General features: G+C 44.6%; 1 protein-coding gene across 6 annotated transcripts in view; it reads right to left on the bottom strand.

The window, feature by feature from the left end:
- FOXN3 (forkhead box N3) overlaps positions 1–27,161 on the bottom strand; it is a 209,559-nt gene that overhangs the window by 167,440 nt on the left and 14,958 nt on the right. The window contains exon 1 of one of the 6 annotated variants that reach the window (XM_030483784.1): positions 18,606–19,351. The exons of the other annotated variants lie outside the window; for them this stretch is intronic. The gene's annotated coding sequence lies outside the window, so the exon portion shown is untranslated. Of the gene's footprint in view, positions 1–18,605; positions 19,352–27,161 lie in introns of those variants that run through there. 6 annotated transcript variants of the gene reach the window in all.

The raw sequence follows: 27,161 nt of genomic DNA, 5'->3' as shown, positions 1-27,161 counted from the left end.
GAGGAGAGCAAAGGCCATGTCCCCAGTGGGCTGCTCCTCCATCCCTGCACCCAGGACAGTGGGGCATGGGACCAGCATGCATGTGGGAACAGGGACGCCACGCCATCACCCCCCCCCACGGTTATTCCCAAACAGCAGCCCCCTTCCTTCCCCCCAGGAGAGGACAGCCTGGAGGAGACCCAGCCTAAAGTGGGTTCTTGGCCATCGCTGGCCCCAGGATTTCTCTGGGCTGCATCCTCCTCTTAGCAAGTCCAAAATGCATCAGCCATGGCCCTCCCAGGTAGTAATTCCTGATTCCTCTCCACAAACACCAGTATTTCCGAACAGCTGTTTACAGTCCCACATAACAAGCCGTTTTAGCAGATAGTAGTCAGGGGTAAACAGACAAATTGAGAAGATTAATAGGCATTCATTTATTATGTTACACTCTTCTCAATTTTCCCAGACAATCAAATTGGTAAATTAGAGCCATAATTTTCCACCAATTAATACCAGATGTGACACATTTTGACATTAAAAGAGTAAATATAAAAGAACTGTCAAATACTTCATATCCCTAATATAATACCATCTGAATGGAAAACCTAAAATCCTCCTGCCTCAGCCCTGTTCTGAAAAACAAACGATGCTTGTGTTTCCAACAACTGCACATTCACATGCTACACGCTGATCCCTCGACAGTCGCCAACACCTTTCCCAAATGCATGTTGACTAAAAAGCCCAAACCCTGAAGCAATATTTATACCTGTAATCCAGTATAGCACATACTGTCATACCATAAAGGAAGATGCCAATAACAAGCAAGAGAAAATGCCAAAGACAAACCAGGGCCATTACATGTTCTCAGTGCAGTACAGGAAAATGTTACCAAAGATTTTAGAAAAGAAAATGGAACCTAAAAATCTTGATTTGGCTCCACTTATAATCAGCTGACCTGGTGCTTCCTGTGTCTAGACCAGGACATCGCAGCATCAGTTACGGGATGGTCTGCAGCACGCCTGGAGTCAGCCAGACTGCGTTAACACAGATGACCCGCGTGACGAGGTCACAAGGGGACCGGGGGGACACTGCTCTCTGTAGTGCTGGGCCCTGCTGCACAGGACACAGCGGTGCTGCCTGCTCCAGTGATGCTCTGCTATCCAGAGAGGAGAGACACGGAGCTCTGGGAGCAATTAAGGCTCATCTGCTTTTAACTGCATCAGCTACAGTGTTGGGGAGGAGGGAACATACCATACAGCCACTCTCTTTTACTTCAGTTATAGCCATATCCCCTTTTTCCATACAGTCCCAGGTGGCATGGATTTTTGAGACAGGCTGAAAGTGACTTTGCAAAGAAGGACACATCCCCCTCACACACCACACGTCCCTACCCTCAAGCACATTGCCCTATGAATTTTCCCCATTTGTGCTGTGGGGCTGAACTGGAATCACACAGTCCATCACCAGTATCACATAGCCCTCACTCTGCCAGGTGTCTGCCACAACCTCCAGCATCACTTCCCAATCTCACCAGGCAGCAATTGCTGCAGACTTCAGGTTTCACACAATGTACACTGAAAGGGAGCAAAACCAGGAGGATGCCTGGAAAACAAGAGGCTTTTTCCAGCAGCAGTTGCTTTGCAACCCAGGGCAGCAGGCAAAGCTCCACCATAATTACAACCTGCTGGCAAAGTCACTGAAGTAAAATGTGCCCAGGTGGAAATCACTCTCCCCCTTGTGTTTTACCATGCTCACAATGAATGGGCTTCTCACTCTCAACCGTATGTCATGTTTTGCCAGTACAGCCAGGTATCTGACACACTTCCTAGTGGCCAGACTTTACTGGCCAAATCTGGTACTCAACTGACTTCAGCAGCAGTTTTTTGTCCTGATTATAAGTCGTGGCCTTTGCATGTCTTTTGACCCAAATTAACTGGCTCCATCAGGCTCCGAAATCTGCAGGGACATTCAGCAACAAGAAGAAAAAAGCTGGACTGTAAAAGGGCTGAGACGCATTTGCATCAACGTTACCATAAATCTGCAGAAGGGTCTCCATGGGGTTCTGGATCCAAAGCAGACAGTGCAAAGCTACAGTCAGCTGGCACAGCCAAAGACTATCCTTACTGGCCCTACAACATTTGTGATGGCATGAAATACAGCCTGAGGCTCCAGAGCAACTACAAAGCCTGTCCCTGCCTCTGTCCAGACACTTTTCTAGAAAAATATGAGAATAGGGCTTGAAGCAGAATTGGAGCCTAGGCAGAAATAGAATCATAGAATCATAGAATCATAGAATCATAGAATCGTAAGGGTTGGAAAGGACCTTAAGATCATCTAGTTCCAACCCCCCTGCCATGGGCAGGGACACCTTGCCCTAAACCATGTGGCTCAAGGCTCTGTCCAACCTGGCCTTGAACAAATCTCCCCCTTTCAGTCTTTTCCCATAAACGGGCAGTGGGGGGCAGAGGGGAATGGACTTCAAATGGCTTTGCAAGAGGAACTCAGATGAAAGCAAATCAGCTACAACTGAGAAAATCCAATCTACTTAACTGTCCTGCACAGAACTAATTTTGCCCAGTGCAGCTGTGACCTTCATGAACATCAGGTCAGCAGCAGCCCTACTATCTCCAAATGAAGGCAGAAGATAGTCATCCCTTAGCAGGCCACCACAGTGTCAGAGGGAAAAGAGCTCTTTTATAAAGCATGGTCTCTGGATCAAGAGGAATGTTACTGGAAGATTACGCTGCAAATCTAATCCCCTATCCCTAATAGTCAACAATCTGATACATGAACCTGCCTTTCATCAGAAAGACTGGCAATTGCAATATCAGTCAATTTGAGCAATGGGTAGGAAATGAGCCTGCCAGCTGCATCAGCCAGTTCAGGTGGATGGCCACACCAGCTCCTCCTGGTGAGGAGTCCTTACACATGTGTTCATCCAGGTACATGCTGCAGCACATCTGAGCAAGGAGTTTTAAAAAAGGTCTTAACATTTTCCGTAATGCTGGTGCAAACTGTGTCCTGACTGTCTCGCCTCCAGCTATTTGCAGAATGTCTGTCAACATGGTATCTGACTGCTTTAATGTTCAAACTGACTTTTGGCAACCTCACTCACTCCTCCCAGAAAGGGGGACATAGCACAGGTCCAGTACAGGAAGAGCCATATCCAGTAACCTTGCCTACCCAAAAGCCAGGCACATACAAAGGGTAGTTGTCCAGATCTCACCTGCACAAGGCAGAGGAGGTCAAAGAAGCCAAGTGACTTGCACCAGAATATGTTGGCCAGTTAGTGCTGCTCAACTGGTGATGAGTTATTAACAGACATTACTGGTGTCACTCCTCCCCGGGGGGGAGGCTGTAAAGTTTGTATTTCTAAGCTCAACAGCTGGGAAAAAAAGCATCTTCCTTTCACAGTCTTAAATCATGAATAATCATGAATAATATTAGCACAAGCCAATATATAAACATTGAAATCCGAAAAATATGAAATCCGAATCAGGTTCATAAGCTACAAGAAGTTGCTTAATAGCCTAAAAAAGTATTTTCTGACTATGTCATCCCTGTAGCAGTGATCTTGCAGTGCACAGAAGCTACCTGTGTCACTAATGGTTTTCAACCAGTGAAAATACTGTTACATACTGTGAACCCCATTTAAGGTATCTGCAAATAGTAATGGGAGGAATACGTTTGCTATACAAGGAACCCGTACCACCAGTAAGAATCTTTAAGTGGTCCACAGTGAAAAAGAATTGTAAAGCCACTGCTGGAGCTGTCTCTGTAATTGGCTAAGGGACAGAGATTGGCACCTATCTCTGCATCTGACAAATTCATTTGGATGTTGAAAAAATAATTTGGCCAAAGAGAGAAACATGACAGAAAAGTTTCATCTTAATTTTATTAATTCCATTCCTGTCACTTCAATAGAAAATAGCAGAGGCAGGTACAAGCACCATGCATGCATGGCACATGTAAGCATAGTGCATAACAACACTTGCCACCAGAAGTGCTAGAACAGGTTAAACTTTAGCCATAACCGTTTTTGTTATCACAACTCATTATCACACGATTTATTACCACATGCTCTTTCTGCAGGAGCCTGCACTCCTCCTCTCAGGACAAGTCCCAGGCTGTCACCTTGAAGCACCTTCAAAACATGGATCTCCTTGCTTTGCAGAGATGCACGTCAGCTGAGAGCTGGAGGTGAAAACTAAGTGGATTAAAACTACCAGTAATTTACCAATGGAACAAACTACTAAGGGAAGCAGTGATCAATGTCTTGTCATCACGGACATGTCAGGATATGAATGCAAACAGCATTTAATAAAAGACCACCTATCAGGTGCACTACTCATACACATTACATAGGTGTGATGCTACCTAGCATATAGAGATCTTTTTCCACTTGAAATCTATGACCCCTTGTCCACATACACGACAGTGACTGCTGTGCTCATTTTATGATATAGGAGATATGTGAACTGTTCTGGGCATTTTCCAAACCAGCAAACATTTTTTTTCTCCTGCAGTAATCTCCAATCTGGGCTTCCACTGGTTTCGTCGTCGGAGTTCTCGGTGACTCACATGTGGATTGGGAGCTTTCTCAGCCCACAGTTGAAGGCAAGGGTGTTAAATATTTAATAAAGAGACAGCTTTTCTCCCAAATGTTTTGGATAAATAGCTGCTAAGAGAAACCAAAATACAAAAGGGCTTTAGCTGCTGGAATATCTTTTTCCCTTTTGAGCAACCTGAATGCCCTCACATGGGTTCCCTCCCTGGAGCTCACCAGCTGTCCCCAGCTGCCACCCCTGACCCACACCAGCACTCCAAGGGCTCCTGCGGCCATACCCATCCTGCAGCTTCAGTCAGCTTAACTAGCACAGCCTGGCCCTAGGAGCCCAGTGCTCACAGCCAGGCCGGGATGGTGCTAACAGTTGTCAAGCAGCTGAGGTGGCAACAGTGCTGGGCTGTTTCGGGAATTGTTTGTAAAATACCCTGTAACTGTTGCCACGGGGCAGGGCAGGGGAGACATGCACCCTCACCTGTGCTCATGTCTAGTTTTTAACAACAGGAAATCAGTGAACTGTATCAAATTTCTCCTTTTTCACATCCAATAAAATATCTATATTAAGCGAACAACTAAACCCTCCTGGTCCACGGTTTCCAATGCTTTATTATCTGCCAGACTTTATCTTACGCAACTATTACGTGATTATGTTCTTTATTTCTTTATGGTAATTTCTATGCAGTTAAAGTACTGCAAGTTGGAATGCAAAAAAAAAAAAAAAGTAAAAGAAAGGATCAAATCCTTGGACAGTCTTTTATAAACTGTTTGGTATCTACCTACAGGCACGGCAAGCGGAAATCTTTACCTAAGCATCAAACAGGGTTTGTTTAAGTATTCTGTTATCACTGTTGAAGCATTAAAACAGCACATATCATCGTCTTGCCAAACCCTCCTATCAGAGTAACTGCCCCTACAGGGGTGGTTAAGATGTATACACACTGGGCCAGGATATGGGCACTGCTCAGCTGAAAGACAGAAATGCACTTTCTCTGTGGCTGTCCTCTACTTTCAACTCTACTTTCAACTTGGACTATACCCTGAGGGTACACACCACTATCCTCGGTGTTAGGTCTAGCACTTGATGATCTCCAACACTTTCATCCTGAAGAAGGTTTGCACCAAGCCATCCATAGCACCAGCTTCTACTTCACCAGTTTATTTGCTGGGAATGCAAAAACTGATTAAATTCAACTTGCACAGCCATAAGCAAGGATTTTCTCTGTGGGGAACCTTGGGCTTTGCGGTGGCCCATCACCTGGTCTGTGCTGTTATGAAGGTTAGCTTTGGCATGATCTGCAGAGCAAGAGGCAAGACTCATCTACTTTGGTGAACCTTCTTCTGAGCCGCTGGCATTGCTGGGATGCAATCAATGTGTCCGGTGTTGTTCCAAAGCTGTTGACATCTGTCAAGAACAGTAAATTTCACTTTCTCTCGTTTAAGTGAAACGGGCTTCCGTAAAAATGATATAAGCAATGCTAAGAATAAGGAAGAAAATGAGTTGAAACAGCATGGCAGCAGTTAGCCACAGATCTTACAGGGACTGGGCAAGCAGTGCAGCAGCACACTGCTAACAGACACAGCCTGAGCCCTGTCATCCACAGGAGGAAGGTGAACCAGAGACGAAAACTGCGTGGCCGTACTTGGTACAATGCAGGACAGACCTGTACCTAAAATAACACTTGCTGCTGGAACTCCGGTTTTAAGATTCCAACTTCGTGCCAATTTTAGCCAAAATTTGAAGAAACCAACTTGAAAGCTTGTTACTGACACAAACTGAACAGAGGAATAATGACTAACTCAGAAACATCAAGCAGAGGTCAACGTCTGCCTCTCTCTGTACCTCACATAAATACACATTCCTTTCTACCCACTTCAATGGCCACTTCAAAAGCAGCAAGCTCTTTGAGATATTTCACTAGACTAAAATCACAAATTCTGATTTTGCTTATGCCCTTCTGCTGCTGCCTGCAGTCTCCCTGTCCTGTGTCATTACAGGATGTAACTGCAAACAGAATGGGGCCAACCTTTCCTGTTCCATGGTGAGCAACAGATCGGACTGAAGCCTTGGGACTGAGATGGTCAGCAGCACCTAAAAACAGAGGTGGGCTGCTGCCCATCAGTAACCAGCAGACTACCTAAGCATCTGCAGTTATAATCATGAGAACTGTTAACATGCCACATATATAAGAAATTCTTTTTATTGAGGATCTGTAAGTATGAATGGTTTACCTTCCCATAACCTCTCTTCAGTCTCAGAAGACTAAAATAACAGACATGTCATGTCCCCCCCTCAATATCACTAGTTTTGTCCACTTGACTCAGAGAAGGAGACTTTTCTTGTACTATCTTCAAATATTAATAGTGAACTGCCAAGGCACATTTCTTACTGTGATGCACTTGTATAGCTCTGAGTAATTCCCACTGGCATTGAGAATCACTTATATAAATCTCCTTGCAGCAAGTTAAGAACCTCATCCCATAATCATGATCGTGGCTTTGAAGAGGGCAATATGCAGTTTCTGTCTCTCCCCATTACAGGACAGTTCCTATGTTCAAGTTCCCTGTATCTCCCCAACACAGTCAAGCTATGCTAGTCAAAAAATAAGTTAGGGTATCATCCAATCTCTGTATCTCTCATGAAGCCAAGCTGCATTTGCTTTCCTGGGGAAAGTACTGTCCTTGCCTGGATACAACACATTGTCTGAGCTATTGGTGGTTCTGCTTCAGGATCTTGAATTCCTGCTGGAAGGAAGAGCACAAAATGCTTATTTTCATTTGCTCTAATGTCCCATTATAACAGTTCCCATTACTACCATTTTGTGTCCCCTCTTCCCTGCCAGAAGAGCTTAGAGGGCTTTTAGAGTGAAGGAAAGCTTCCATCTCACAGCAACATCCGTAACACACAGCGTTCATCTGAGAGCTATTCAAAGAGGGGAAACAGCCTCTAGTACCAGCAGGTGAATTCCCAGGTCTCAAGGGCTTGTGGGAGCTGCTGCTGGCTCCTTCCCCACCCAGAGACCTTCCTCAGTCTGTCCTGGGAAGCCTCTTTGGGGGCAGGGTTCCCCCGGTGCCGCTCAGATGCTGCAGCTCTGGTCTGCCATGCAGTGATGCCTGTCTAATTCTGAAACAACTCTATTCTTGCACCACAACAATGCCAGCTCATCTGAGTCCAATTAACCCCCACAGAATGATTCATAGCAAACTGAACCGTATTTACTTTCCGTTCATTATCACACTCGCAACTTGTAATTTCTTAAATCTTACATTCTCTGTGCAGCAGCAGGCTACAGGCTGCACATCTCTCACTGCTGTGGTGAGACATGCCTCAGAGATGTCTTCTCTTCTTCTCCCCTCCCCTTTAATTCCTTAAAGGGGAATTAAGGCAGCAGAGAACTTTAAAAGCTTAGATCTGTTCATGGTATCTGCAATACAAAATCCTAGGTAACATGAACCAGAAGAAACTCCATCTTTAACCTGCTGGACCAATCCCAGAATAAAGGTTAGTGCTCTGGGCAAGGACAAGACAAGTAGGTTCTAGTATTTTTTTGTGTAATATCCTTTTAACGTGGGCCTGGAGTGCTGCACAAATGAGCACAACTACTCAAATGAGCCACGCTTCTTTTTTAGGGCCTTGTTCTGCAAAGCTCCCACTGAACTCAGCAGGGGTTTGGCAGAGTGGGAACTGAGGAGCAGCCCAGGACCCAGACCTGATGGATAGGTACATGAGCACAGGGCAGCATTTAATTAAATAGGTCCAAGTTCTACAACCTGTGAATATTTGTAATCTTCATGAATGGCAAAACAATACAATTAAATCCAAAATGCTCAGCTCAGAGACAAGACAAAACTAGTGCTGAGATGCCAGATTGCATCATTATCAGTTCTTAAAGCTCATGGTACCTTAAGTGCATTTAAAGGATCATAACTATTACAGCCCAATTACCACTGGAACCCCAGAGCAGGTGCACTCATCTAAACAGAAGCCTCAGAGAAAGCAATTCAAATTGAAATTGCTACAGGATTTTCTGAGTGTGAAAGGGACTTGTTGAGAGTAATTAAAGGCTCCGGGATGCAAAATAAAAAGGACATATTCTACCCGGACATGCGGGAAAGAAAGCACCATGTCCAGGTATGCAAATTGACATTAGGAGGTGAGCTCCAGGCAGCCCAGTGGACACTCCCAGAGTGCCAGGGCAGACAAGCTGGTGGGATAAGCAGGGGAATCTGTCTAGGTGAACCCTGCTTGATGCCATGTAGTTACTACACAGCGATCAGCGTGACAATTACTGGCTAACAAGCATGCCCATCTCCAGATAAATGCAGTATCCAACATGGGCTGGCATGGCCGAGGGAAGACCTCAGCAGGCAAAGGAGCGTCATGACTCATAGGAAGATCGCAGGCATGGATTTGGGGTGAGACACTTTGGTGGTATCAGCTGGAAGCACCAGGAGGTTTCCAAGACGCGGTGACCAGCCGAGGAAAAAAACATGCAGCAATGCTGTGTCACTCACCAGACTGGAGAAACCAAAACCCAACTACCACCACACTCCAGACAAATAGAAAACAGAATACAACAAAGAAAACCGTGGGCAGTAGAAACGAAAAGGTTTCCCAGGACACACTGCAGGTGCACGCAGGATCCAGACAACCCTGAGCCCAACCCAGGAGATGCTCCTGGTGGCAGATCAAGATGAGAAATGCAGGGCCTGTTGCTAGTACTGCTGTAGGACGGTCTCAGGCTCTGGTTGTCTCTGGAGGGCAAAAGCTCAAACCTGTAAGTCAGAAGACTCACAGCGCCAAGGCTACTCTGAGGAGACTGTGCTTGTACTTCAGAGTACAGCAGGTGTGGAAGGGCTGCCAGGAGCAGAGGAGCAGCAAAGTGGGATCAATCAGGACCCTGGGGCATCACACACCAAATCTGCCTCTGCTTTGGGTCACACCACTGGGACTAGGGCCTTGGTCCCCTCTCCTGTCCTGGGAGCCACAGCTGGAAAAGCATGCCATGGAAAATGCAGGAGAAACAGAATCATAGAATGGTTTGGGTTGGAAGGGACCTTAACAACCATCTACTTCTACAAACAACAGTGTCTCACATATTTTCCTCCTTTGAGAGGAGGAAAGAAGAGCCTGTGACATTCCAGCTTGGGGATTTTCACGGTCCACAAGGATGCCTGGGCACTCCAGCTTAATCCCAAAAGTCAAAAAGGAACTTAAACACTGGGATAAATAAACAGCAGTGCTATGCTGCAGAGGTTATTAAAGTATTAATTTCAACAGGCAAACGGTGTGGAGAGAGAAGGGCTATGTACAGAAGAACGAAGCCAGGAGCTGGATTTGAATTTTTGCGCCTGACATTTCCACCCATTGAAATATCCCCTCCCCTCGAGGAGGAGAAATCTAAAAAAAGAAAAATTGAATTAAAAACCCACAGAAAAGCCTCAAACGCCACATTGCACCTTCCATTCATAGCAGTGATGTGGGACTAGAAAAGTGCTGCCATTGAAGAGGGCGAGCCTGAAGCTTGCCACGTGCCAATAAATAACGTCTTTGAGAAGAGGTGCTGTAGCGATGGCTTGCTTCCTACTGTCCAAGCCCACACAAAACCCCCGTTGTTTCCATGCTCCAGCAGCCCCTTGCGGTGCCATGCTCCAGGGCAGAGTGCCAGGGCCCGCGGTGCTAAGCAGGAGGACACAGCGAACCCACTATCATCTCTTTCTTCTACGGCTTGGTTTAGTTTATATACCACCTAACCGGGACAATACACAGAAATGAGGAAAAGTTATGGGCACGTGCCTAGATCTCTGACTGCCATAAATTTATAATATTATTGCAGTAATCTATCTGCCATAACAGTGATTTGCCTGTGGCTGTTCCACCTTGTGCCACGATCCCATGAGATCTCAAAACCCAAAGGAGGAGACACGGGGTGAGAGCAGGAGGCACCTTGGCATGTGTCCTGCCATCAACACTTGCCCTCCCCTGCATCAGCCCCAATCCTGCACCCCAAAACCAGGTTGGCGGGTGACGTGCATGAGTATGCACTGCCTGAGTGACGCCTTCCATCTGAGCCAGCTGCTTTATGCACCATCTTGCCTGCCCCACTCCCTGGCTGGGATCACGGGAGGTCCTGGTACTCCCACAGCGGTGCTTTTCCCTGGTCCCTCCTTACCCTGCAGACCCCTGGCCCTGAGAAGACTCGGACAGGGCTCGTGCCAGCCTGGGAGCAGCAGGGAGTCAAGATCAAGTTTTGCCAACACTGCTGAAATAACCGGATTCATCTCTAGGCATATGGTGGTATCTTCAGGGAGAGAGGAAGCCGCTGCTGCCTCCTTGCCAAATTCCTAGTATTTATGGAGTATTTACATGTTGTGCATCTCATGTTTCTCTTCTCACTCCGGCTGCTCGCTGTGGCAGGATGACGCAGCCTGGCTGGTGGTAGCTGAGGATATCCTGCCCACAGCCCCCACCACACTAACTACAGACAAGCAATTTTAGCTATCTATCTCAGCCTGCGATGGTTTTCTCCCAGATTTAAGCAGAATAGCTGCTTTTAAACGCATGCACAAAACACCACGGCCTCCCCTTCGAGACCACAGCAGAGTCCGGGGAGAGCTTAGGAGGAGAAGGGACTTGCCTGAGCCCATCACAGAGGTGAGTTCCTCATCACTGTTCAGAGGTTGCTGTGAAGGACCATGAAGGTACACAAGCATAAAAGCACAGCTATGTCTTTTTAACATGGAAAAGGTGTTTTCCAAGAGGTCCCAGCTTCACTTTTTAAGTGAGCAGGGAAAACCAGAAAAAGCGGAAATGTTACCAGCCAAACGACCTCTGGCACTGGAGAGGCCCCAGCCCTCATGGACTTCTGCAGGAAGAACGATACAGATGTGAATCTCAGCTTCCACTAAAAATATATCCCCCTTCCTCTCAGAAATAAACTGGAAAAGCTAAACACCAAAACTGAGTGGACAAAGCGTGACTTCTGGCCCGAGCCCAGCAGCTCAGGAACCAGCGGAGATTTCCTACAGATCTTAACTCTGATTTGGGCTCCACCAGAAGAAGGTCTCACCCAGCCACTCCACGCAGTGGCCCGTGTCCCAGCAGGAAGCGGTTAGCCCCCAGGCACCGAGACTGCTGCTGACCAGGACACGGCTTTAGCTTTGCCAGCACAACCCTTAACTTCCTTCAAAATTATGTTCACATACAGAAGTTGTTTATAGACTCTTCCCTCCCGACTTGCAGCCCTGTGTTGAACCACGAACATCAAAAATTATACATGTCCTGAAATGTCCATAACCTCAAGTGAGGCACAAGCAGCATACAGCATCGCCAGATGAAGAACCACAACCACAGGTCACTCCGTGGGAAGACAAAGCAGCCGGGAAGCACGTGGTGCTTGGAGGCACCTCCCTGACCCCTGTTCGCTCTGTGAGCTGCCGACAGCCACCGACTCCACCTGCCCAGCAGCCCACCCCCAGGGCCCAAACCCGTCCCAGAGCCACAGTTTCAGACATGAAGACATTACAGCTTACGTACCTCCCAGACAAAATGAACACCACCGTGTTGATGTAACCACTGGCAAGCACAACTATATTACTTTGAACGGGGAGGAAAAACCTCATTTGCATGCCCAAACTGAAGCCAAGAGCAGTTTTGCCAATATATCCAGAAAAAGCATAGTCTTATGTTTCCCAAATATTTCCAAGAGATATTATGGGAGGTTCATATTTCCAATAAAGTGTGACAACAGCATATCACAATGATATCTTCTCAATAATACATTTTTGAAGGGAAGCCAGCTGGCATACAAAGAGGTGATGTATCGAACAGGTTACAAACAAATACACGTTCAGACAAAAATGCTTGAAACTTTTTCCACTGAGTATTTAAAAGATATTCACAGCAATAATCACAATGTTCTTTGAATACTTAACAAAGAGATGGCTGCATTTCAAAAAATCCACTTTCCAAAGACTGCATATAATTCTGTGTGCCAGTAAGCTATGTCAGAGCAACTACATACTTTTTCATATATATACTAATAATACATACCTATTCATTTCTATTCCTAGATATATCTATAAATTATATTCAGAAATATATATATTTTATATGTACATATTATATATAGAATCACAGGATCACAGAAAAGTTAGGGTTGGAAAGGACCTTAAGATCACCTAGTTCCAACCCCCCTGCCATGGGCAGGGACCCCTCACACTAGACCATGTCGCCCAAGGCTCCGTCCAACCTGGCCTTGAACACCACCAGGGATGGAGCATTCACCACTTCCTTGGGCAACCTGTTCCAGTGTCTCACCACCCTCACAGTAAAGAACTTCTTCCTTATATCTAACCTGAACTTCCCCTGTCTAAGTTTGAACCCATTGCTTCTTGTCCTATCACTACACATCCCTAACGAAGCGCCCCTCTCCAGCATCCTTGTAGGCCCCCTTCAGATATTGGAAGGCTGCTATGAGGTCAAGTAAAATACGTATATATACAAACAAGTCTTGTTTAAAGTTCAGAAGTAGAATTTAATTATGTCAGAAATAAAACAGATTTCTGATTAAATTCAAGAGTGATGAATCTGCCCACCACAAGGATGGAAAAAAAATCATTTCTGCTCCAGGTTTTTCTTTCACATTAAAATCTGCACATGCTCTATGGTACCAGTTTGATATAAAACTTTTAGATTTTACTAATTCTTTTCACAATTAGCATTTCCTTCTTGCTATCTGAAAATCAAGGTTTAGGACTGGCTGACAAAGGCAATGAGAAGTTACTGAAGAAAAAACTCTCCCAAGCTCCTTTCAGCAGTGCACTGACTGGGACTTACAAGCCCTCATGCTCCACCAGGTAAAGACAGACCATGAAGCTTCATCATTTATTGGGTAGCTGGTAAAGTTCAATAAATAGATTAACCTTCTTTATGTATTTCCTTTAGAGTCAGTCACAATCCACAGGAAAGCGCCTTTTCCAACACAGAATCTTCTAAACCACCATAGGGAATTACAGCAAAACGATTTCTTCCCCCCCCCCCCCCCCGATATGTTTTTCCTCATCCATAATTAAAGCAATCCCCGTCTTCCCAAAGGGAATCAGATGTTATTCCTAGGTGTCTTCATGAACTAATCCTAGATGTCATCATGAATTGACCACCCTTTCCAAGCCATTACAGATGTTTGCCCAGGTCTCCCCTCGCTCCTCCACAGGCTTACTGAAGAAAGAGAGGTTGACACAGCAGCTTTAGCCTCCAGCTGGCCTCAGAATCAAGTAGCCATCATCCATGCAAATATAACCCTCTCACATCTAGCTCCAGGCACAGCTGCCCTGCTCCCTTGCCCGTTAATTTTCTCTACCCTATCAGGATGGTGGAGGTTTCACAGTTGGAAAGATCACTTGAGACTCAGGTGAAATGCAAAACTTTCCCTCACCTGGATTTCATCCCAACAAAATCGTTTAGTCAACAAAAATAGCCTAGAAACTGCTAAAATATAACGTGGGCATGACAGACTTCTCTGGAGCAGGGAAAATGAATTAAGGAGTCTCTCCTCTTCCTTGCAGCAGCTCTCTGTGGATGTTCATGAAAATTTGCAGGTGATTCAGACACCAGCAAGATCAGCTCTGCCAATTATTCCTACACCTACCTATTAAAGTTAAGAAACCCTTGAGCAGCTGAGCCTGTCACAGACTGGAAGCTCAAATTAACTCACTGGGCAAGAAAACTTTTAGGAAATTCTTGCCACAGAGTGCTGGCTTGGACCCTCCCTGGAGAGAGGCTGTAGACTCCACCAGCAAGAGCAAAGTACCAGCAGACCCGTGTACTTCCCTCAGTGGAGCATGGCACAATTAGCAGTATTAATGGACAGACTATTCATTTAATTCAGTTTTTCGTTCCACAAATAAAGTCTTCTGTTTGTTTTTGATTTGGTTTTATAAATTAACCTCTTTCTTTTCTCATTAAATAAACAATGAATGAAGGATTACTCTGTGGGAAAGATGCAAGTGGAAAGGGCAGTGGTTTATACTGCTACAGCAATTTGCTTTCGTGCTTCCAAATAACTCTGCTCTAGAAGGCAGAAAATCATTGATGTCTAATCATTTATTCAGTAACATACACTGTTTTCTTTTAGCTTAGGGAATCTCGTGGCTGGAAAGCTACACTAAAAGTTGGTATGTTTATGAATGGCCCCTGGTCCTTCAAAGAGTGATAGAGAAACTGTGCCTCAGACATTAAGCAGTGGTGCAGCAGAGGGAAGGAAGGACCATGGCGTGATTCACTGTTATGGACCTGAAGTTCCCATCAGTCTCATCATTGGCATTTCAATCTTCACTCTACCTCTGGTGCAAGGCAGTTACGCAGCTGAGGGTTCCAGAGGCCTGACTGAACCATAGCCAACCCTGAGACGGACCTCTCCAGGGGACACTTTGCTGCTGGTTTCTTCACCTCAAGGTTCACCTTGTTCTGATCTGACTGAACCCCCCTTTCCCTCTATAGGTTTTAAAAGAGCCATGTGCAAGGATCCTGCCAAGAAAAGCTTGTCTTTACAGAAATAAAACCTATTTTTTCTTTCATTTCTCCTCTCTCTTAAAGCATAAGAACAGGTTGGCAGAAATGACCATCCACCTCTGCTCAGCACGTGGGAGACAACCTTAGAGCTCTGGGTGCAGAGACACTGACATACTGGAGCAAGTCCTGTGGGGGGCCCTAAGAAGGTCAGGGGCTGGAGGACAGGACATACATGGAGAGGCTGAGGGAGCAGGGCTTCTTCAGCCCACACCAGACAAGGCTCTGGGGGGGGCTTATCACCTTCTACAACTCCTAATGGGGGGTGTAAGAGGCTGAGCTGGATTTCCCTTGGAGATCTACAGGAACAAGGCAAGATACAACAAAAACAAGCTGAACACGGAAAGTTCCAGTTGGATCATGAACAAAAAAATTCAAAAACCTACGACGAGAGTAGTCAAGTGCTTGATCAGACGACCCAGAGAGGCTGTGAAATCTCCATCTGGGAGCAACTGGCTCTTCTAGGCTGGGAGCAGGATGTTGGACCAGATGACCACAAGAAGTTCCTTCCAGTCTGCATTATGACTCTGTAATTCTGTGATGCTGTGTTCAGGTTTTGAAAATAAGGAAGGTCTTGGCACTGCATGCAGAAGCACATCTGTCTCAGTCAAAGCAAAAAGCAGCAGCAGAAGAGTTGCTAACTCCTCTGCCTTTTCAGAATCTCCAATGTAACAAACCTAAAGACATTTCCAGAATCTTATTCCTATGCATTTATCCCTGGCAACTGCTGAAGGCCCTTGATGCTGGTATGGCCCTCCTCATAATGTGGTACCTTACCCCCCTTATTGCCAATGGGGTGCACTACATGGCACCCGGGTACACAACATCTCCCCTGGTCTCTCCAGGAGGAAAAGCCTTGGTGTGCTGCAGAATGCACACATGTGCACCTGTGGTATGTAAGTAACTGTGGATGCAAGGAGCTTTTGCACTTAAGAAGAGCTAAGCCACTAATGTAATATAGCCATGATATGGGTACGCAATAGCTCTGTGTTTTCATTTCAGTGCTGCATGCCCTTTGCTGCTGTCACCTAGTTTAAGTTTGGAGGTACTAACAGAGAACTACAAGCCAGACACATCAGGACAGACCCTGCTCATATTCAGGTGAAACTGTACTGCTAACTCTGGTTCCTGTGTTTCTGTGATACAGGTGTAGGGGCATCTTCAAATACCTCCAATGGATGAAGGTGAATGAGAAAACATACTCAAGATCTCGGAGATACAGAATACAGAAATTTTACCAGTCCCAAATCCACATTTTTCTTAGGCCTTCCACAGCACTATGGATGAAGAGCTGCTTCATATCAGCAGCTGCCTCAGGGACGCTCCTCAAACAACACCACTGCCGAGCCATGGACCACCACTGCTATCACACAGAGGCCAAGAGATCCTGAAGGCAACCAGCCTCCTCCCTAGGGAAGCCCCATTTCTCCAGAGAGGCCAGCAGACTGAAAGGGTTCTCATAAAGCTTCTGCTTTCCAGGCTGGTCAACAGCTCTGTGCTGCACTCCTCTCCAGATGCACAAAAACTTTCTGAGTTAATTAAAGGAATTTGGGAATTTTCTTTCAATAGGGACAATTAACCAAGTGACCAAGAGCACTGTATCCTACTGCCCTTGTTCTCACTTCATCAATCTTTCTGTCACCCACAACTTTTATCAGAAATATTTTTTTATTTACTTCCAGATCACTGCCAAAAATGATGAATAGTATGAGGCCTCTGACTGATCCCTGCAGAGTTACATTAAAAATGTTCCCATTCAGTGAAGATTCCCTATTGACAACTACTTTTTGAGCTCTGTCAGTTACCTGGCTCTTAATACATGTAACGTGTACTTCAGTGCAAGTATATAGTACTAATATTTTAATCATAATGTCATGTGGAATAAAATCAAACGCCTTACAGAAGTTTAAGTATATCTACAGAGTTATCCCCAAACTTGCAATCTTATCAGATAAATCAGGTTTGTTTGACAAGACATATTCTCCAAAAAAGAATGTTGAATGGCATTAATTATATTCCCTACCTTTAATTCTCTAAATCCTCTATCAGTTCTTCTATTCTTTTGCCCAGGATTGATGTCAGGCTAAGTTTCCTGCAGTTACCCACGATCTTCCTCTTGCATACATTCACTCATTGTCCATTTTCAAGAGCAAAAAGCAGACCAAAGCTCTTCTGCACCAACTTCTTTTAGGATTTTTGACTACAAGTTATCTGGCCTGAGCCATCTGAAAATGTTTAAACACTACCTCACTTCACTCCAGTGTACAGAATGAACTACCAACCCTTTGAATATGACACACAGCTCTATCGCGCCTTCACCACGCACAGCAGGGTCAGTCCACTGACAAAGACTGACCAGCCAAAGATCTGAGAAGGCAAAGATTACTTTGGTGGAGAAAGGACAGGGCTCTGAGGAGCCTGCTCACACTGAGCAGGTCCCTTCATTTTAAGCAATGTTCTGCCTTGATCCCTATCCCATCAGTCAATCCAGCCTTACATTTCAAACTGAGACTAAACTATCCCACAACAATCTTTATGAGCAACAAAATACTTTCTATCAACTTTGAGCAGGAATTTCCACCTTGCTATAGTAGGTGATGACTTTGTGCTGCAACTTCTTGTGTTTTATCACCTCTCAATTAGCAATAGCCATACAATCTACCCAGGCATGAAGCCTTCAGTGCTTCAGAGACTGCTGCTACTTGTATAAAATGCCTTGGCGCACCTCTTGAGCAACACAATACACGGCTGTTCTATAAGCTCTCTACCACCCAACTATATCAAATCCAGACCAGTGTCTTCCTCTGTTCACCACATCACCCACAGAAAAGGTCCAACCTGTCTACAGAATCTCCAGCAGTGCCCAACTGAAGGCTGTGGCCAGCAGTTTGGGTCTTCAAGCACAGTAGAGCTTTCTACTGTGTTGGGAAAGCAGGGCAGGATACAGCACCTTCCTGGGAGCTTGGCTGCACCTGCGGATAACCTCCCAGAAATTAAGGGAATCTTACGAAATAATACACAAAATTCACCTACCACAAAAGATGTAGTATTGCATCCCAAAAAGGGACCCATCAGATCAATGCATTTCGCTGAAATGCCTTCCTCTGCTTAGGGATAATACATCTGACTATAGAAAGCGAAGCTCCAGATAGCTAGGACATATACCAGTCAGGGACCTTTATAAATATCATCAGCCTGATGTTCATCCAGAAGGGAATATGGAGCCAGTGTGTTTGCTTCAGTCAGTCTTGCTAAAATGGAAGAAAATTACGCATTTAAATAAAACTCTTCTAGCAAGAGTTACAGCAGCAGTTCAGCACGAAGCATTAAACACACTTATTCCACTTCACCCATTAACTTTTTTAATTTTTAAGCAAGTTATTATAGATGCTATAATATTATAAATATTATATTACTCATTCAAAAAGATTAAATGGTCTCAAATAAGAGGAGATGTTCTTGTTGCCGCTTTAGTAGCTCTTTGTGACCAACTACCTGGCTTCTCTACCCTTCTTCCATGCTTCTCTAGGACACCATCCTGGATGGCACTGGGTGACCTCAATTCCTCCTCATCCTAAGGGAAAGCAGAAACACCCAGCATCAAGCAGAATCAAGCCGTGAACATATCCCAGTTATGTGAAACCACGCTGTGGGCCTGCTTTGGCATTACGTTTGTGGTCCATATTATGTAATGTAGGATGTTGCAAAATGCTGACCTCTGCCTACGGCTGCACCGGTCACCTGGGCTCCAGAAGAGAGGCAGAGCAGCATTCACAGAGGCAATCACCTGGTCAGAAGCACTCCTTGGGCTGAGCTGATTTGCACCCCAAGGGCCTGTTTCTCTCTGTGGATGATGGAGGGGTGCCGGCTGCTTGTGACACGTAGGGCACCCACACCACACCAGCCAGCTGAGTCCCACCACACAGGACAAACTGCAGGGCTGAAACACTTCCTCCATTGGTAATAAAGGCTCTAACCTAACAGTTTACCTGCACATACTGTTGTAGGCATACAATTAAAAAAATTGGGACTTACACCATGTAGACGTATAGTAAAAAAGATTGAACTTGTGTGAATGTGAAAAAGCCTGAACAAGTGCCTCCCTAAGAGGTCAGGATGACCTAAGAACACCACTAACTAATGAACTGATAGCCAGGGAGAAGGCTTCAGCCATGTGTAGGCAGATTAAGAAACAGGGCTAACGAATCTCTAATCAGGAAAAACTATCCTTGAAGATTAGTACCTCCTGAAAACACGTGGACATCATCAAGATATGACTTGGACATGTCAGCACAACATGATTAGGGTGTCCTTTACATGAACTATCCTCAGTATACCTTCATTATACTACTAAAAATGACACCTACAGGTCAAAAAACCCCTGCCCAGATTAAAAGACCCTTCCCTGAGCATTTGTAGTAAGGAATCAATGATGTAACCTAATTTAAATTAACTACCAGTCGTTAAATGGTGGGAGGGTTACAGGGAGTCACTAACCTGAACTGAATTGTATAAATATGTGAATTTTGTATGGGGTGGTGTGCTACCTTTGTGGGATACCACCTAGCACCCCTTTTTGTGCAAACTTGAAATAAACAAATACTCAGCTCTGCATGTGATTGCATTTCAGCTATTGCATACCAAATGACAGACCCTGGTTTTCGGATAACAGTACTACAGGGCAGTTTCTTATAATGTAAAACATTTACAGTGGGAAATGGTCCTTTTTGGTTTGTGTTTATACAGCAGGTCAGAACCAGGCTCATCAGGAGTCTTTACAATGCAACTTAATGATGTACTCATTAGGACCAGCACACGTAAGGGTGAGCAGGCTCCCCTGCACAGACCCCCAATTAACACTCTTCTCAGTATGCAGCTTACAGCATGTTCGCACCTGACTCCTCAGTGAGATGGGGGGAAGTTGATCTAACCATGTGAAGGAAAGTCTGTCTTTGACCTTCCTCTGAAGTGGAAACCCATGAGCAGCAAACCACTCTATCTGTCAAAAGGAGAGGGATCCATCCCTGCTGGACTCAGCTAGAGGACCAGACACCAATCTCTCATAATTAAGAGTGAATACGGCAAGAGTTGTGCCTGGACTGGGACAGGAGCAAGACCACTTGTGCCCTGATCACACTTCCTATTCTAAGAAATTTTTCTCACCTACAATCCACGATTCAGCCAATTAAAACCTTAGTATGTAGCCTTTTGCTGTTACCTGGGCTCCCATCTGGTAAACATGATGTTAGTTTTTCATAGTCCTTATTTGTTTCCCAACAAATAAGCACACCGGCATTCTGAAAACATTCCCCCTTTTGATTTTCAGGCATCTGATGCTCTGCTTCCAGGTACTTCTCTCTGACACCCTGTGTGCAGCCATTTTAGAAACAGCACAGGCAAAACCAGCGGCATTGTCATTGAACAAAGCTCCACTTTCCAGGTGATGGAAGTTATCAGTCTAGAGTTAAAGGACTTTAACAAAATGAACAGAAAAGAATCCATGTAAGGTGGAAAACCGAGCAGAGAGAACAGCAGCTTTTCAATCAGGAGCCACACACCATATGCTTTAGGAAATAACAAGTTCAGTAGTCAGTTGATAAATAGCTTGCCACCATAAAGTGCATTTGAAATTGCATGTAATTGCCATGTATATAAGCACAGAGTAAGCAGGAGCCATGCTGAACCATTCCACTTGCAGCTCACTGCTGCTGTGTGTTTTCCCCACCTGCTAATACAAATACCATCTTGCAGAGGCAGTCCCTGCTCCCCTAAGGTCATGGGCATATGGACGGAGTCACCCCACTTCTCTGCATCCATCCCAGGGGTACAAGGAAGAGCCTCAGAGCAGCTGCATGCCCACGAACAGCTGCTCCTGGTGGGACGATAGAGGGAGGAACACAGATCAAACTGGAGTAATGTTTCTTGGGTTGGGGTAGGTTTATCTCAGTTTAAGAGGCGGCACCATGTGGCTGCAAATTTCCCCCCCCCCCTTAGGACAGCTGGTGCTTTCCCTGATACCCCTTTCATGTTTCTATAACCCAACTTGCAGTGGTCAAAGAACCTGATCTGACAGCACCCGAGCCAATGTAGCCCTTCCTGTCTTCTCTGGGCTGCCATGTCCTGCAACACCACTAGCACAGGTCCAGATCCAGCAAAGCACACAGTCAAGTTTAAAGCTGTCAAGAGGTTCATTAGCTTCAATGGGACTATTAAAAGATTTAAAGTCAAGCACATTCTTAACTGCTTTCCTGAATCAAACCCTAAGTAAAGAGCTTGTCAACATAAATAAAGGTGCCAGAGTCAGACAATGAAAGATATCTGCAATTACACAGGTAGGATTTTGTGCGAGCTTTTCAGCACAGTTTAGTTCCAATTGCCATAAACGCGCAAGAATTTTAAGTTCATCCTGGAGCATGAGATTGGCATCTCTTCTAAAGAAATCCAAATAGCAAATAAATGCATCCTAAAATAATTAAATATTCCATAAAATTAAAGAGACACTATCAGGTCCTATTTGGCTTCAAAGCATTGGCATTACACACAGTCTGAACAGAAAAAGCCCTCTGATTTCTCCAGAGCCGTCTCAGGCTGCATCCCGCCAGTGCCTATCCCACTGCAAGCATGGCTGGGAGTCCTAATGCTGGACAACAACGGGACAGGGAAGCACAGTCAAAGCGGAGGTCAGACATGGATCTGCCCCAGCTGAGCCCAATTCAGGAACTAAAGAAAGTACCAAAGAGCAAGAGGTCAGTGACATGTATGGCATTCACTGAGCTCCCACAGCCTGTGGGTTCATTTGTTATTACAGGTAAGGGCCTTTCTAAAAAGGAGGGAGGAATGACGCTGCTGGCAATGTGGCTTTAAGAGCCCAAGAGAGGGGAAGAGCAACGCCAGCAATGTGAACAAGCTCAGAGCACCTGCTCCCAACCCAACGTGATGTAGTCAACTGAATTAACAGTTTGAACAACAACGGCGTGAAACGCATTTTATCCGGCCCTGGCACAAGGACCAACTATTGAGAGACCCGACATCCCCTGCCAGCTGAGCCCGTGCTCCTGTCCCCTGCATGCACAGAGGATGCAGTACCAGGAATATATTGTGGCTCAGCTAAAAGCGGAGCGGGTGGCAGGACATCCATCTTCCTCCGGGAAGGTTGCTGGGCAACTGGCAAGCTTTCGGCTGGGCACTGACGTCTGTGCACACACACGCGCCTCCTCCATCACTCGCAACTAACTAGATTTTGATGGATTAACATAAGATGAAAATCTACTGCGCTTCTCTCTCTCTACTCCCCCCCCCGACACACAGGGATCATTAAGATACAAAGGAAAATACGATAAAGCGTTGACTTATAATGCGTGCAGAAGACCGCGCAAAGGAAAATGCAGGCACTAATGAGATTAATGCTCAGAAGTGATCCCTTATTCTATGGTAGATAAAAATATTTAGTTGGTAAAATCTCATAATAATTATCATCATCATCAAGCAAAACACAGACACACACCCCGACTGTGATTCTCTTGCATCCTTGACTCTTTTGCACCCTTCAGAAATGCCATCTATTTTTTCACTGCTCCGTGTCAGATAATGTTTTAAGACTATTTCCCTTCACCTGCTGGAGATCCGCCACTGGGACATAGAGGTTCCCTCTAATCCCATCCAGCCAGGCATTTATACCACTCTTATAAGCTTGGTATCCGAGCACCCTACTGAACTGCATTATCATTAATTGTTTCTCAAGTGTCAGCCACAGGCTCAGCTTCACACAGTACAAAGCACAGATACGATCCCTGCCCCGAGGAGTTTCACATGCTAAACAGATGGTTAATGACAGCAGCGTAATGACAACCTTTGGACTGGTAGGGGACAACGTTTATGGAATGAGGAATAAATTAACTGGGATTCCTGACAAACTGCACTTGCTTGTACTGGAGAAATCTGACTGGTTTTCGTGATAGCATGGAAATGTGTACCAGGCTTGTGACCCAAAAACCAGAACTTCAGGTTTTTTGCAAACAAAAAGCTTTAATCTAAGTGAAGTTTTTTACTGAAAACCTGACTACCCTTCTTCCACCAAACACACACAGGGTGTTCTGTCAGAAAAGGGGAGAATTTTAACTCAACCAAAAATAAATATTTAATGTAAAAAACAAAAACAAACAAAAAAAAAAAACAAGCCACAAAAAAATTTTTTTAGTTACCTGAGTTTAACAAAGTTCCTTAAAAACACAGATGAAAATGGAAAACTACCTAAGAACTGAACGGGAATCAGAGATTAAGGCAGCAGACAAGGTCAGAGACAATTTGAATTCTTCTAATGCAACAGATTTAGCCCATTGCGTTTTACTGCTATTGATACTGGTGGTAGCATCTTCAGCGCCAGAAAGCTGTTCATAATTTGGGTAACACATAGCATCAAGTACTATATTTCTGTATGACCTCTAGAAGTCCATTCTTGATTCTACAATACAACCACATAAAACTATTTTCTACTCCATTCTGAAGTGTAATGCACAAAATGGTTGATTTTTTCTCTCTCAGTCTCACTGTGACCTGGTATTGGGCAGGCTGCACTGGAGAGCTCTCCCCACACACCAGTCCTTTCCTGCATTAAAGAAATACATTTCCAGTTTTCTTACTCACTCTGAATTTCCTTCTGGACTTCACAGATCTTTAGGTAAGGTGCTGAAGCGGGAACTGTGACTACAGAATGCTTTTCTTGGATAGTGGAAGATGCAGGTCCAGCCACCTTCCAGTTACGTGGCCCCAGTTCTAGCCCTTCAAAGAACATTTTCAAAGGCTCTTTAAAGCAAAGGTCCTTTTTCCATTCCAGCTCATGTGTTTAAGATCCTATAGCTCACTGAAAGCCACAGAAACTTGGCTATGCATGTCTTTCTAAACATACCTGTATTTATTATCTCTATGTGGACAGCTAAAAGTTTGCACATGCAAGGCAGGTAAAATACCTGCAAAAAACAATGTCACAGAAAACAAACCAAATCCTCAACAATTACATTAAGACCAAAAAAGGTATAAACACTGAGCATTTAAATAAGGAGACAAAAGAACCACTCCCCATTTAGATTAAAATATTTACGCCTCCCAGTAACCTCAATGTAAATTCAACTTAGAATGGCTCTGCAATGATCTAAAAAATGATTTTGTGAACGAAACAGATAAGACTCTTGGGTCCGTATTTCTGTGTGCTCACATAATGGCAATTAAAGCTAAGCACCTTTGAACAGCCTCTAACAAGCATATGGAAATCTAGGAGAACCTCTGAGTGGGGATTATGCATTAACCTAATGTTCATAATCATGCTTAGAAAGTTTGCTCTTTCAAAGCTTGAAAGAGAAATGTTAATATTCTCAAGCAAATAAAAACCTTAAGCTATCGCAAAAGGCAACTTTTGAATTAAGTATATAATAGGTAATAAAACTTCAAAGGATTCATCGCACGGTGCAATTAAAATGCCCAACACAGATTTTTTTAATAGCCTTCTCATTTCTAAGGAAACTTTTTTCCTCCAAGTAAATAGCTAAACTCAGGTGAGCATCAGATTATTATTTATTTTAGGAATAAATATACGCTTTCATCTGTTCTGCAGTGAAAAGAGCACAGCATCATAGACCAAAGTGGCAATCAAAGCCAGTTCCACCTCATCTAATCTTGTTCTTTAAGGGTTCACAGCTTTAGTCCTCTTCTCAGAAATCCCCAAGTAAGAACAGTTAACACAAAACAATGAACAGCTGTACACAAGAAAGCAACAAGAAGACTGTAAGAAAAAATCCCACACCCTCCCCCATTTCCAGACAATTAACTGGACATCTTCCATATTTGGGAAGAGGAGAGGATGTCTGTCTACAGCATGATGATGGGTATGAGCCACAGACAGGAGTAGGCTCCAACAATTTCTGCTTAGCCTGCCTAGGAGAGGCAAAAAAAAGGAACGTCCCTGTGGAAAGTGAAATTTGTAGCTGTGGCTTTACAGTGAATTGCCAAGCAAAAATCAAGCAGCACAACTGCCAATTACAGAGTCCCCAGTACTGTAACCAAAGCAAATGCATGGACCCAGCCAGGTGAAATGACCTCTTTGACTGCAGCTGCCAAGTTAAGAGCAGCAGAGGAGGCATCCTTGGGATGGGAATCCTCCACGACTGCCCTACCCTAATGGGGGAACAACTGCAGCACCAGCGCAGGTCTTAAGCAGCAAGTTGGTATTGTATCGGCCTGCAAAAAACCTGTGATGAATGTTCCTCTAAACAACACACTAAGAAATCATAGTAGGGCAGATGAATGAGTAGAAATTTTGTAATGAAATTAAACCACATAAAATAGGAACTGTGTGGTATTTATGGCAGGAGGTCACCTACATCAGCCTGAAGGATTATTTAAGAGTGGTCCTAGTAACAGCTGAACTAGCTTGAAGTCTTGCACCCAAACTACACAATTTAGCCACTCCTTATTTCCATTCATACTAGTTTCAAAAACTAGCTCTTCCATAGCACAGAACTGCACCAAAAATAACTTCAGTTATTTGGTGCCTTTAATTTTATAGGAAAAGGCCAAACTTATTTCCAAATCACTCTGCACTAAGTTCCCAGTATGATAGTATCCATTTGTTCTCAGACAAGTTCAACTTTGTCCCTCATAGCCTGTCCAAAAACATAACAAAATCAAGATGCTCTTCTTTTTTAAAGACCAAAATCTGAGCATGACCGTTTTCTTTCCTTCACTAGCAGAAGAATGCATGTATGGGACATGAGAAAAAAACATAATAATGCTTAGATTTGGGGGAAAACAAAAAACAAACCAGGACAACAGGTGCTATCAAGAACACAAAAATTAGAGAACTACAATCCCGTGGCCTGCCAGCGTCTCTTTCACAGTATCTAACAGAGGTGATGAGGTCAACCTACCACAGATGATCTCAGGATCCTCAGAAGTCATTGAGCTGCTTCATTAGGACCAGGATTTTATCCCAGTCTCTAGTAATTAACACCAGGGGTTGAAGTTGCTACTCTATCTCCTCTAATGCTATTTCACCTAGGTCGAAATCCCATGAACAACTAAAATCTGAAAGCAAAACCTCCTACGGCCAGGCACGTAGGAGCCCTAACAGTTCCCAAACGTGCTCCTTTCTGTTTCTGCTGAGAGTGACACTTTGCAAGAGATCTCAGCTGCTTACCTGGACACACACGGATTTTCAATGGATTTGTGCTCCAGCTTCACCTATACACTTCTGGAAATCCCTGCTTTGCCCCAGATCTGTAGCAGCGCCAGCTGCAAAGCCTGAGCATGCTATGTAGACCTGCCTCCAGCTGCGGGCAGCTTCCCAGGAGAAAGGCAACCCTTGCCGTGACAACACTTCACACATACCTAGCACATCTGGATTTTGCTCCAGGTGTGCCACAGATTGCTAGGTGATATCCAGCCACCAGGAGCACCACAGTCCCCATCTGCTGAACAAGGGCAATTGCTGTGTGGGACATACAAGACCCTATAGACATCAGGATAACAAGCAACTTCCTAATCTTATTCTTTTCCTATTGGTCATTATGTCAATGTTCTTCTTACGAAAACAAAATACCCCAAAGCCCCCATGTTATAGCTTTGTTAAAAGACCATTTTTAAAACCCGAGGAATATGCTAACTTTAAAGAAGCACCGCAAAAACATCAGTTGCAAATGCAGAAAGCACATTATGTCAGTAGATACAGTATGTCAACAGATATACACCAGCTGAGGAACTGACACAAGCATATGTTTAAATCTCAGAAGAGAGAGACCTAGACCAAAACAGAACTGGAGGAGAAGCTGTTCCCTCTCTGAAATGGCACTGTGTAGGAAGAAAATGCTTCTTGGTGTGTTAAAACATCTCAACATTCTTCCTTCTCGTTTTTCTTATACTTTCAAAACAAGACTTCCATACAGGACAGTGCGAGCAGAACTTAATGCATTAAAACATAAACAGTTTTCACCTCAGGAACAGCCGCAGACCAATACGTGTAAGGTGGCACTGAGCTTGCAAACCTCACTCAGACTCCCAATT

The sequence above is a fragment of the Strigops habroptila genome, chromosome 4, assembly GCF_004027225.2.
Source record: "Strigops habroptila isolate Jane chromosome 4, bStrHab1.2.pri, whole genome shotgun sequence".
Lineage (NCBI taxonomy): Eukaryota > Metazoa > Chordata > Aves > Psittaciformes > Psittacidae > Strigops > Strigops habroptila.
The sequence above is the reverse complement of the archived record's forward strand: the minus strand, read 5'-3'. Positions and strand labels throughout refer to the sequence as shown.